At 40.7% G+C, this 13,796-nt stretch overlaps 1 long non-coding RNA gene across 1 annotated transcript; it reads right to left on the minus strand.

Annotated features, from left to right (window-relative positions):
* Positions 1-10,931: 10,931 nt before the first annotated feature.
* LOC114055670 lies at positions 10,932-13,486 on the minus strand. The gene is made up of 3 exons (XR_003570796.1): positions 13,451-13,486; positions 12,496-12,594; positions 10,932-11,076 (listed from the first exon to the last, which is right to left on the minus strand). It is a non-coding gene; the product is annotated as an uncharacterized LOC114055670 (long non-coding RNA).
* Positions 13,487-13,796: the final 310 nt, after the last annotated feature.

Genomic DNA, 13,796 nt, shown 5'->3' on the forward strand with positions numbered 1-13,796 from the left:
TAACTCCTGTTAATCAAAAATAGATACCAAAATATCAGTAAAGAAAATTAGTTTTGTTATTTACCTACCACTCTGCAAAAGCATGTTTAGGATCTACTGAATTTTTGTTAACAAGACAAAATAGGAAAGAAAGTACAAAATGGGAAAAACTAGGCTTCATTTGAGGTAGACAAATCATTTAGCATATTTTCCACATTTATTGTTAGTCTCAGATCACCAGTGCAAATGGTTATGAAACATCTTAATTACCCAAGGATCAGACCTTTTTCTTACTTGTTGAGATACCACATTTTTGATATCTAGTTTTTATTTTGGGCTCTGTAGTAGAAGGTACCTCTGTCTTACCAATGTCAAACTCATCATCCTTCCTGTACTCACTTCCATTTCCACCTCAGTTGGTATGAAGTGGTATGACCACTAGGGAAAACCATTCCTTTAGTTTTGCACAATTCCTTAGTGCCAAGCAACCTGCCACTGTGGCAGCTCCAAGAAAGGATCTGTTAACTGTCTGACGTGTGTCTGGTTCCGATTTGTTTTTCCAAGACTCTTGCACTCTCAAGGTCTTGAATGTCTTGTGGTTTTCAACATTTGAGTCTTCCGCAGGCTGAAACACTCAACACACAGAGGTGATGATAAGCTTGAGTGGAAATAAACTTTCAATTTTTTATTTTACTTATTGCAAAGTAATTATGTCATCAGGTATTATTCAGAACTAAGCTATAGCTTCTTAGTAATACCAGAAAAACTGCTTCCAAATCTAAAGGAACTCAGACAGACTAGAAACCTCTGGAGAAGTTGGATCTATACTACTGCTAAAGAGAGAATCAGACCAGTCCCCTGCTGTCAACAGTGATGGTGGTGTAACCCTTTCTGCCCAAGCAGCAGCACACAACCCAACCCTTGCTCAGAAGCAGAAGCTACTTAAGCCTTTCCAGGGCTCCAGCCGATGGAGGCAGCTTATGCCTCAGACTAGCTCAAAATTTTAGCCCAATTAGTTATTTAACATAGCTCATATTTTATTTCTCCAGAACAGCGACTTCAACAGGAGTTCTACCACTAAAGTATTTTAATGGCACAGGAAATTTTTTTTTTAAATTTCTTCTTATTAAAGTGCTTTTATTGCTCATTTGTCAGCAACTACTAGGGAGCTACAGAGGCTAGGTATAATTACAGACCAGTTTGGAAGCTCTTTCTGAAAGTTGCTTTCTGTAGTCTTGAAACTTAAAATACACTTATGGCCATAAATTTCTGAGGACTACACGTAGCTATATAACAATATGTGATCAGTATCTGACAGGATATGCCTCTGTAGGAGCAAGAGGAAGGCTGTAGCTACATTTTAATATTTAATTAATCCCTATTTATTTTACCTTACTTGAATGTTTCAGTACACACCTGACAAATAACACAGATTTCACATTCTCATCTCATTCATAATTTTGGTTAAATCCAAGCTGTAGAAGAACCTTTAGAAACAGGAGAGATATGCCCCCAAATGGCTGCATATAGAAGACCATTGTCCAGAGACTGAGATTTATTTGCTGTATGAAGTTGGCACTAAAGCCAGTCTTGCTCTATGTCATGAGAACAGTGGCCAAATTCTCCCTGTCATAAGGGCCTGACTAACAAGCATTAGAGAAGCTATGACCTGTTTCAGATTACATTCCACAAGCTGTTTCTCTTGCATAGGCGCTTCAAAAACCTGCAAGTGAAACCTCTCTATAAAAGGTCAGCTAGTTATAAGCCAGTGCAGAAGGGAAAGACTTCATGTTAACAAGAAACACTAAATTACTGAAGGAGCTGGAATACATGCCTTTTCCTACCTTTAGATATCCAGACTAAGCACTACTTAGTACCATCAGTAAGGAGGTAGATATGCACTCATACATATTGCTGTTTCTTGAACATTCCAGTAATTTAACAGAACACTATAAACCAATCAATGCATATTTCCATTTCTCCATTTTATTAAGCTAAATCACAGATAAAGGAAAGTAATTCTTGGAACCTCTGAAATTTTAGATTTCCACCTACCAGATACCCGATGCCCTAATGTGTTAGTGAGGTCAGCTGAGATTCTCATTTGAATAGATTTCACTAATATAAAAAAGGACTAGACAACCAGGCTTTAAATAATGCAAAAATTCATGAAATTTTTACTAAGTGTTAAACAGTTTATTATCTCTGTAGTAGATGGATAGGTAAAATACACCTCAGAAAAATACTATTCCACAAATTTCATAGAATATCCTGAGTTGGAAGGAAATCACAAGGATCATCAAAGCCCAACTCCTGGCCCTGCAGAGGACAGCCTGAAGAGTCCCACCGTGTGCCACAGAGCACTGTCCCAACGCTTCTTGAACTCTGACAGGCTTGGTGCTGTGACCACTTCCATAGCCCAACCATCTGGGTAAAAAACCTTTTCCTAATATCCAACCTAAACCTCCCTTGACACAGCTTCATGCCATTCCCTTGGATCATGTCAATCGTCACCACAGAGAAGAGATCAGTGTGTGCCCTTCCACTTCCCCTCCTGAGGAAGTTGTAGACTGCTACTTGCAGCAGCCCAGCTGTTCCAATGGCAAAAGAGGGACTAGATTAGGCAAAAGACTAGAACTGGTCACTATCTTAAAGTTATGAACACCTGATTCTAGCCTTGTTGGTAATAAGTTGTGGAAAGAGTTTGCTCATTACCATCTGAATAGATACAGTCCTAGGAATGTCAGTACTTAATGCAAAGATCTGAAAATGAATAAAAAAGTAGGTTGTAATGAATTCATCCTTTCTGAAAACTCAGGATCACAAGCTGCACATGAACTGTGCATTCTGAGTGTGTTGTTTTACACACCAGAAGTATCACTGTGGCCTGAACTACCTTCAAGTTTTCTTTAAACTTCTCAGACCTAGAAGTATTCAAACAGTGCTTCACCCTCCCCAGTAAAAAGTGTAAGACCCTTTCCAGGTCTCTTTGTTGTGTAACTGGATCAAGTATAGCTAATAAGATAAAGTTTGAAAAAGAGAATGTGAACAAGAACCACAATCTAACCCAGACTCCTAAGAAGCAGCATAAAGAGTGAGTATCAAAGGGCATTTTCTAGTCTGGATCCAAGTAGGCAGTGCAGGACAAGAATAGTCTGCTCTGAAGAGACTGAGTTATCAAGAGAAACGCCTGAGTGGAGTAGCTACAGAATAGTTTCAGATTTTGAAAACTGTAAAACCGTACCAATCTAGGCAGTTCCATTATAGAAGTGATTTTGAAAGTGATTTCAGCATTCAGAACCTTGGGACATCAGAGACAGAAAGCCAGTGGTGTTGAAGAGAAGGTGCTTGAGCACATAATGAATTAACAAAGCAAGTAGCATTCGAACAAGATAAATGTGGACTCCGTACTCATCAGCGTTTCCATATGGACACAAAACATAAACTTGTCTGATGTTATCTGTGCACTTGTACTAATAAATAAGTATTTTAAGTTGACCAACTTTCTGTAACTCCAAAGGCTGGTATTTTCTGCACTATTTTACTTTTCTGGGATGTTAAGGTGCAAAACCTGCTGCAAGTCTTTAGAAACTTTATTCTGCCATGCCAAACACCTGGGGAACAGTATTTGAAAAATAAAACCATTTAGTTTCATCCTTGACCTTACATTAAGTATGTATATTTAAAGTATACCCTTGGTATCATAAGTAACAACTGCAGTAAGAAAACTAATGGCATTTGTGACTAATTACAGCATTTAATTTTCCCCACTAGCTCCACCTTCTCTTTCTTACTAGGTATGATGTGCAACACACAGGTTGAAACAGCAGATACTAAGACTCCTAAAATTTAGTATCATAAAAATCTAGTTTGCAAATTTCAGTTTCCTAACATGTTAAAAGAGTCTGAAGTTTAACTCTCCATGTTATTTAATTCAGGCAAAAGTAAAAGAAACTTTATTCTTGAGTAAGGCAAGACAAGTTCTCTCTGTTTCCCACAGAGCCTTGCCAGGGGCACTTAATGGGCATCTCGGCCAATCCCCTTAACTGCTCCTGTCCTTAAACTAAGACAGAACTCTGTTTCTAATTAGGTTTGAGACATCTGCTTTCCAAGTTGAAAAGCATTCTTTCCAAAATAACTAACAGTACTATAATACAATTCTGTGTCATCCTTAGCTTGTGCATATGTGAGGGAACAGACACAGAAACATGAATTTCATAGTTTCTGAAGCTGCGTGTTACAAGTCAAGCAGGCTGGTTTGAGATAATACATCATCTGCTGCCAAAACACAGACCCCTGCCACTTGGATTAAGAGACCACTCTAGTAGCTTGTAACGGATCTGTTGCCAAAACTCAAAGCTTCAAGATGCCATCAGGAATCATCATTGGCTATGTATGTCCCCTACATTTTTTACAAGAATCTTATTCAGACAATACTTCATCATATACACTAGAACTTTCCTGACTTGGATTGTCTCGTGGCCTCAGGAGCTGCCTCTAGATCTGCATACAGGACATTTTTGGCTGCTTAGGCAGCATGTACACTGCACTTGAAACTACCATATTCACAACAGACAGTGAGTACTTCTGGAAAACTCTAGGTATAAATACATAGTACTATCTACTGTTGCCTTCTTTTTAAGCAGTTCCATCACAGGTTTGGGGTTTTTTATACAGAATTTGAACTCTTTTCAGAACACCAAGTATGGCAAAAAATCCATTAAAGAATCCCAATGGTCTGTGAAAGAATATTGCTTCATAATTTCATTTTTTAATTTTTTTTTTTTATTTTTAAGTAACACTTTTGTTGCAAGTTAATGGATTGTTATTTAAGTAAAAGCATTACTAGGTCTGTAAAGGCAAGGATCAAAACATAATGGAGTCATACAACAAATGTCCTGCATTTTATGACATTGTGGCAAAATACTCTAGTACACGCTGCTCTGCTATTCTCTTCAATATATACCAAAAGGAAGAATAAAAGATCAAAACCTGAGCAAAACAAGCTACTAGAAGGTGAGCGTGTTCTCAAGGATCCATTTTCTTGCCTTTTTACTCTTCCATTTACAGACAGGTTTCCAATAATGATGTACAATAATGAACTAGACAAACCCTGATCTGGACATGTATAGAAGCTCTTAACTAAGATTATTTGGTTTTATGTGTTTATATGCTTATTAACTAAGATTGTTAAATGTAGAAACTCAGTAAAAATACTACTTTTTTTTTTTACTTCTTTTGTGGTGTTTCTACAATAACAAGATAAGTAAATACGAAAGTGAACCTTTTTTTTTTTTTTTTAGTCTATTCACTGTTGGCTTCATAATACTGTCATGAAGTGTCATTTATATTGGAAAATGTCACCCCAGAAAGCAAACATTTCATAGAGATCACAATTCCCTAGGGAATGCAGACACAGCAATGGAAAATTAAATTATCTACAATTTCTGCTGGATAACCAACTCCCCTCCTCCAACCAACTTAGAGGGATATGGTCCTAGGAAACACTGAAAACAGCAGGCAACACTGAGCACTGGTAGCACTGAGTTCCCATCCATTGTCAGTGACTGTGTTCCATTTACAAGAACAGAGAGATCAGGAATGAGTATCCAGTTTAAAGAAGTGGTCCATGTTCTTACTCATTTCAATCCCACCTCTGTAAAAAAGGGAACAAAGGAGGTTGCTAAATTAGTACTTTCTGAATATATTGAGCTTTGAGTATCTCTACAGGCTTTTTTTTACTGTTGTGTATTTATCAAATTCTTGGGACTGTAGAATAAACTAGACTTACCTGAAAGCAGAAAAGGGGACCAAAGCCTTCTCTGACTCATACCCCTTTGAAATACTGTCAAGTTCATGTAAGGATTTGATTTGTAAGCACTGTACAAATACAGGGAGGAACTGAAAAGAGTTACGAATAAGCTGACAAAAATTTTTCAGCTATAGAATTCATCAGTGGTTTAAACTTTCTGGTCCTGCTTCCCTATGAGTGCCCAGCTCTATCCTGTTGACACACTCAGAACCAGTGTCAAAACTGCTCAAAAACCCTGCCAAACACACTACGACTCATAACACAACTTACTTTGGCAACCCTACAAAGTGTTCTCATTGCATTTCTTACAGCTGTACTTTTTTAACCCAGAAATTAATTAGCCTACAATAAGAACTGCTATATTCTGCGATGGACAGCTTTTATTGTAAGAAGCCAGACCGTAGTGTTCCCAAAGAGAAAGGTTTTTTAAATTACAGTATTTGGCTTCTGTTAGCTTCATGCCCCACCTGCTGGCTGATGACTAAATGGCAGTGTGACACTTTCTAAAAAAGTCTCACATGCCTATTATTCTGTCACCAGTAGGTAGCTCTACGCTGTCATGGCAACTGGTACCATTCTGCGTAGAAGATGGACTGCACAGCTGGGTCCACCACAGCATGAAGATTAACGTGCAGAAATAGAACAGAGATGGTTATAAACCAGACGTTAGCCAGACTTACCTCACTGAAATATTACAAAGCATAACGTGAATAAGAAATGCTACAAAAACAATGAACTCCTCGTGTATCTTTAACCTATAAGAATCCTGCACCTTCATCTGCACCCAGCTCAGTCACCATACTGTGTTATGTTCAGGCATGGTTTCTCAAAAATACATCAAAGAGTCTAGGAGAAAAGACAGAAGTCAAGGCTTATAATGCAAAAATATTTCAGTCTTGTTTATTTGAGAATGCTCTTTGGAAGAACAGTTTTAAAGCTTATTTTAAAGAATAAGTAACCAAACCCCATTTGCTTGCAGTTAGTGCTGGTGTGACTTTAGGACCTGCTTAATAATTTGAAAAAAAAAAAAAAAAACATGAATAAAGGCCATTTTAGAAGCAGATGTGCTTCATCTTGTTCATCCCCTCAAGCTTGGGGAAACGGAATCAGTAGACACCTGCTCAGGTGTCTCAGTGCTGAGACATAAAATGTTTCTGTGGTGGCCCTGAGTTTACGCAGGAGCCTAGAAAATGTTCTTTCCCTGGGCATAGAAGAATTTTCAGAAGCATCAGTTCCAGGATTATCTTTTATTTCAATCTACTGACTCAACAGCTCAAGACTTCTGAATGTCTTGCAGATATTCCTGCATGGAATTAACTGCCTAAAAGGCTGTTTTTAAAAGCTGAACAAATACAATCAAGTTACATGTAGTAGAATAAGTAAAAAATCCCTTTTCAGGCTTCCTTTACCCCAGTAGCCATGTTTGGTACTGTGTCAGTGTAAGAAAGCAGGCTTTGGTGTGAGCTGTCACACAGCACAGCAGCTCCCCATCTTCTAGTAGCCCTTGTGTTCCGAAGTGCTGGGCACCTTAGTGAGTTCCCCAGAAACCACAGCAGAACAAAGTTCATCAGCCCAGAATTCAGAGTCTACTATCAGGTAACACAGCACTAAAATATAATTTCTGAAACTCCACCACTATTGATCCTCTTTATCTTACTTTGAAAAATCTGCCTTTAAAACCTGTTAACACAATTGTGCTTTTAATTAGTTAAACTACCCAAGATCACCTAAGAAAACAAGTAATTTCAGAGTCTATCCATCTCCTAAGTCAGGGGATGTCTAATGCAACTGACAATTCAGGTTTTATGAACACTGTAGCATTCAAACAGAAAGACGAGACAGACTTATTTCACTGTCAAAACAGATGAAGTCTAGCATTTACAAGAAATGTCTTATCAATAAAGATCTGTGTCCTGGTTTGGGCTGAATTAGTTAGTTTTCTTCACTGTGGCTAGTATGGGGATTATGTTTTAGATTTGTGTTGAACACAGTGTTGATAATATAGAGATGGTTTTGTTATTGCTGAGCAGGGCTTACATAGAGCGAGGCCTTTTCTGCTTCTTAGACTGCCATGCTGGCAAAGAGACTGAGGGTGCATGTGAGGTTGGAAGGAAACACAGCTGTGACCCCTACTGACCGGGGGGATATTCCATAGCATGTGACATCATGCTCAATATATCAAGTGGAAAGGGAAGGAGGAAGGGGGGAACATTTGGAGTGATCATGTTTGCCCAAGTAACCAGTACGCTCCCATGGGGAGCAGTGGATTCATTCCTTGTTCTGCTTTGCCTGTGTGCATGGCTTTTGCTTTTCTTTATCTCAAACCATGAGTTTTCTAGCTGACACCCCAATTCTCTCCCTGATCCTGCTGGTGGGACAGCAAGTGGCTAGGTGGTACTTCATTGGTGGCTGGGGTTAAACCACAACCTCCTATTGTTGCAACCCTTTTCCTTAGAAGAGATTCAGTAAATAAGCTGTTTACCTATGTGTAAAGATCTCTATTCTAATGCAAGTAGAATCAGGAATACCAAGCAAGCAACTTCATTTAGCATTCCTAACATTTAGTGATGTACTGGTAATTTTTTATCTACACGAGTAAAACTTTTAACAAAAAGGAGAGACATACTTTTTTTTTTTTCATCCAGTATACTAAGCAAATAATTTCTGCATATTTGCTTAAAATAAAGGTAATTAACAGTCTTAGGGGAAATCTTATTCATGCCTTAAGGTTTTGTCTGTGTGCTGTAAGCACAGACCTTGACAAATGTTTTCAGTGCTATTACTGTTTGACATCCCATAGCTACAGTAAGATCCTGTTATGTAGGCCTAGAAGTGAGAGCCCTCTGATGGCTGTAGGGAAAACATCACTTCTAGCAGACTTGAAACCTACCTGAAAATTGCATGTGAGCTGCTCAGTGCCATGGGGCACTGTTCCACCAGTCCTGGCCTGGAAGTTTTCCCCCAGTAACTAAAGGTGCTGCCTTCACACTGCCACCTGTTGTTCTCTGAGTACCAAGCCACCTGAGCTGAAGACAGGGCCGGGAAGCAAAGTGAGGGGCCCCTAATCCCAGGGGAGATGGTCAGTGACCTGCTACACTACTTACAAGTACTCACCAAAAAGTACCAGTTGATTGGAGGATGACAAATCTGATGCCCCTCTGCAAGAAGAGCTGGAAGGAGGATCCAGGGAACTACAGGCCTATCAGCCTGATCTCAGTGCCAGGGGTTATGGACCAGATCATCATCAGTAGCAGATACAGGACAAGCATAGGATTAGGCCCAGCCACTTTGGGTTTAGGAAGGACTGACTTGGTTAACCTAATCTCCTTCTATTACAATGCGACCCACTTAGTGGATGAGGGAAAGGCTGTGGATCCTGAATTTCAGTAAGGACTTTGACAGCTTCCCCACAGCGTTCTGGAGAAACCAGCTGCTCAAGGATTGGACATGCACGTGTTTTGCTCGGTAAAAATATTCAAGGTGGATGGGGCCAGAAAGTGTTGGTGAATGGAGTTACATTCAGCTGGTCAGCTGGTGGGGCTCCTGAAAGTTCAGTATTGAGGCCAGTCCTGTCTAACATCTTAAGTCAATGATCTGGATGAGATCAGTGCACCCTCAGTGGGTTACAAAAGACATGAAGTTGGGCAGGAGTGCTGACCTGCTGAAGGGCAGGAAGGCCCTGCAGACACATCTGGAAAGACTGGACTGATGGTCCAGTTTTAGGAGGTTCAACAAGGCCAAGTGCTGGATCCTGCAACTGGGTCACAAGAACTGCATGAAACACTACAGTCTTAAGGAAGAGTGGATGGAAAGCTGCACAGCAGAAAAGGACCATCCTGCTGGACACCTCAGCCCCAAACTGCCATTAGGGTTCAGAGAGCCCATGGAGCCTACAGCTGCAGGGACACTGGGGCTGCAAAGGACATGCCAGTGGGGAAGTTGGTCCACAGCTAGAAGTGAGAGCCCCCTTCAGGACTCAACCCCTTGCGGGTTTAACCCTCCCTCTCTCCCTCCATGGAAGTGAAAAATCAATCACAGTAGTGGTATTTCACCAACGGCCATGACTCCAGAGGGCCAATCACCCCACTCTGCCAAACACATGCCTGTCCTCCCACTTATTCCGCATTCCTTGTGTCTCTTTACAGTGCCAAACTAGAGTCAAGCTCAACAGGCTCCTTTCCCCAGCGATTCCAAGCCCATTCCTTTGGCTGTGGTTTTGCTGGATAGTAGGTAGATACAGTGCATGCGTGTCACCTAGTAACGATGAATGCACTTGTATGTGCAAATGCACTTGTGTGTGCATCCCTTTTCCAGGTTAAGGTGGCCCATGCACCCTGGTCAAAATTGGTAAAATCTTGTCCAAAGTTGATGGTGACATGTCACATCTTCTGTGACATGTCATGACACGACCCCAAACTGATGTTCTGGGGCAATGCCTACAATTCACCTAGATGGTACTGACATTGTCACAATGGCCATCGACACAATTCCCACTGTGCAGCAGGTTAGAGCTGGCAGTTTGGTGTTTGTCAAATTCAGCGTGGAGGGGGCTACAGCCAGCCATCACCCACACCAGGGTCTGATATTGACGTGTCTCACCCGGCTCTACATCCCCTGGGTTGCAGCCAGCGTGGAGCCTGATGGCAGCAGCTCACAGAGGTTAACCCTGGCTTGCCTGACCAGCAAGGAGGCATAAAGCCCATCCTGTGGGGGTCCCATCAGTTTCAGCAGCACTACTCTCCAAGCTCCTCACTCCACCCAACTTTTCCATCCCATGGGTCAGGGCTTGGTGGCTCATGATGTGATCACCATTTCACCTGAGATACTACAGTGGGCAATGAATGCCCCTGATAGGAAAGGAGCAGCTGTAATTCCCACACTGGGGCAAAGATCGCCTCAGTTACCTCTAAGGGCATCCACTGGGACCACAGAGAGATGCAAGCTCTGTACCTTAGCCCAATTAGTAACCACCATCCCATCCCAACTGCAACAGACATTCAGTATAAAATCAGCTTATGGCAAGAACTGGATGGCTGCAGTTGTGCTACAGGCCAAAACACTGAGTTGTTGGCCCCTTCCCTTTCAAGGGAATCAATTCTGCCTTGCTCGTGAGAAGCCACCTGGAGTACTGCATCCACCTGGAATACACAGAGGGGCAGGTCCAAAGGAGGGCCATGAGGGCTGGAGCGCCTCTCCCATGAAGACATCCTGAGAGCACTGCGATTGGTCATCCGGGAGAAGACTCCAGGGAGACGTTACTGTGCCCTTCCAACACTAAAGGGAACCTGTATGAGAGATTGAGACATTTAAGTAGGCCCTGTTGCGACAGGACAAGTAATGGTTTTAAACTAAGAAGGCAGATGTATATTGGACAGAAGAAAGAAATATTCTTCCATGAGGTCAGCAAGACACCTGAACAGGCTTCCCAGAGGTGGAAACCATCCTGGACACATTTATGGTCAGGCTGGACACAGCTCTGAACAACTTGTTGTAGTTGAATATATCCCTACTCATTACAGAGGGGTTCACCAGATGGCCTTTAGAGGTCCCTTCCAGTCCAAGCCATTCTATGAAATGAACTATGTGTGAAGCTGCAGTTCTAAGCACAAATCCTTCCCCAGGGAAAGAAGACCTCTATTGCTATTGGTGGGTTTAGTTGTTTTAATTGTTCTAGGAAGACCTTAAAAGAAGCTTAAGCATTCCCTAAACACTCATTCATAGTGTAATAAAGGAACAAGCACAAAATAATGGGGAGAAAAACACTTGGTTAGGTTTGCTTCAGCCAAAAAAGCAAGCAGACTCCTTAATAAAATCAGAGCAGTTGGGGTTGGAAAGGACCTTTAAAGGTCATCTAGTCCAAAAACCAACTAATTCAAACAATGCAATGAAATTTGAACACCTGACCTAAAGAACTATCTACAGGAAGAGATTAAATTAGAAGCTTAGAGGGCATTACACACACCCCCACCAGAGCAGGTTTACTGCAGACACATTAGGCACTGTTCTACAAGCAATACCTCTAATACCCCCCTACACAAGAAATGTATCAACTACAGCATGCATCTTTGACTACATATTCAGAAGCTTTGAGATTCCACACACTTATTATTTTAAGACTAGCATCATGAATAGCCTTATTTTCAGCTCTCACACTGTGTTATACAGCAGTATGTTTTTAAAAATAAATCCTGCCCTCATTAATGTACTTGCTACCGTCTCCCAACCTTCAAGTAAATGAGCAGAAAACTCCCTTTCATGTTTGTCTTGAGCACCAAGTACATACAAGTCCCCATAACTGGAAAGAAATCTCCCTTTGAATTTACTCACAGCAGTTAAAGCCAGAAGAATCACTAGGGCAATACAAAGGCCCAGTTTCTATAAACTCAGCTGGGGCCTTCTTTTTTAAAAGTTACAGGTAAACTATGTGTGCTTGTGTCCCCCAGTTAAGCCTGAATTTTAGGAGTCGGAATAAAAAAGTACAAAGTAAATATCCATCTGATTATAAAGCTACTTTAGGATTTTCTTGAGATGCCATATTTCATCTGAAGAAGCCTCATTGTCTTGATAGGCTGGATCACTTTTTAAAAACAAATTTATCTTGTTAGCAAAATTGAAAGTGGCAGACACTAAAGCTCTTAAAATAGTCTTTATCCTAAAAACACTCATCTGCCAAGTCACCCCTGCAAGGAATACAGGCTGTATACCTGTTAGAGGACTTTTAGGGAAAAGTTTCTTTGTAGCAATCAAAGATCAGATCACCTTCATGTTAAGACACAATTCATCTTGGTTTAGCACACAAATACCTAAAAGGAAAAAAATATTTCCACTTTGACAGGGAATTAGTGCCTGTGCCAGACAATCATTCTAATGGAGATCCAAGAATGCCATCTGTCTGGCTGTCTCATTCCAAGAATAATTCTGTCAGGGGGCAAAGCTTGTAAAGAAAGTATGAAAAGGCCACCAAGCAGAAAACTGGGGCCCTTCAGGCAAGAACCGTAACACAAACCAAGTGTCATAGCTCTAGAACAGACAAATTCAATGCTTGCATTTACTTGGTATCTTGTCTAAACAACCGCTTCTTTTGACAGAGTTATCTTAATATTTAAAGGAGACTCAATGCTTTTGAGTCTCACACAGAATGTACATACTGTGGGCAAGCCAAGGCAGATCCACCAAGCCTCACTACTGCCTGCTGCCTCACAATTAACACAGTCCACTTGATCTGAAAATACAACAGGTACAAATTTTCAAGAAGCTTCAACCATGCACCCATTTCAGAAATGCCTTCAGTCACAGACACATTAAATAGATGTTTCAACTTCCAGAATGTAACACAAAAAAGATTTACCTTCTGTTTTTGTGCTATGTTTACAGGGTACTTCAAAACAACATAAATGCATGTTCTCCATTACAGCTTGTTACTTTTACTGGTACATGCCACAAAAGGTACAATTCCCAGATGGGAATTTTAAAAAAAAAAAAATCCATTCCCTATGGGTGTGCCTAAAAAAACCAGCATGACATGATGCAACGGAAGAGAAAATAAATGGCACTTGTAAGCTATGCATTTCCCTGTGATAAGCCTTCTCAGTATTCCTGTAAGAATAGTTCATACCTAGCACCAGCATTTCAAACACACTGAACCATCAACTCACTAACCAGATGGTTCTGAGGGTAAAACTTGGTCGAATAAACAAAAAAGGTGCACTCTATGTAGGTATCTTCAGGTTTATGTCTTCTCTTAATGTTGAGACTCTTCAAGGAGAACTGCACAGCCACTTCTGTGTTTTCTTATAGCTACAGCATAAAGCCTCAAACACAACCCAGAGCAACCAAACCAACTAGAACATCAAGTCTAAATGACATCTGCATTTGCAAAGAAACAATTTTCTTTACCAGTAAACTGACATTCTCCCCCACCCCCCTTTGATTTAATTTTATCCAGAACATTCCTTAGAAGCACTCCTTAGACATTCATAGTAACTGGAATTCTTCTACAGCGTAA

This window comes from Empidonax traillii, unplaced genomic scaffold, assembly GCF_003031625.1.
Source record: "Empidonax traillii isolate 1590-97213 ecotype Southwest subspecies unplaced genomic scaffold, ASM303162v1 scaffold64:size1360303, whole genome shotgun sequence".
Classification (NCBI taxonomy): Eukaryota; Metazoa; Chordata; class Aves; order Passeriformes; family Tyrannidae; genus Empidonax; species Empidonax traillii.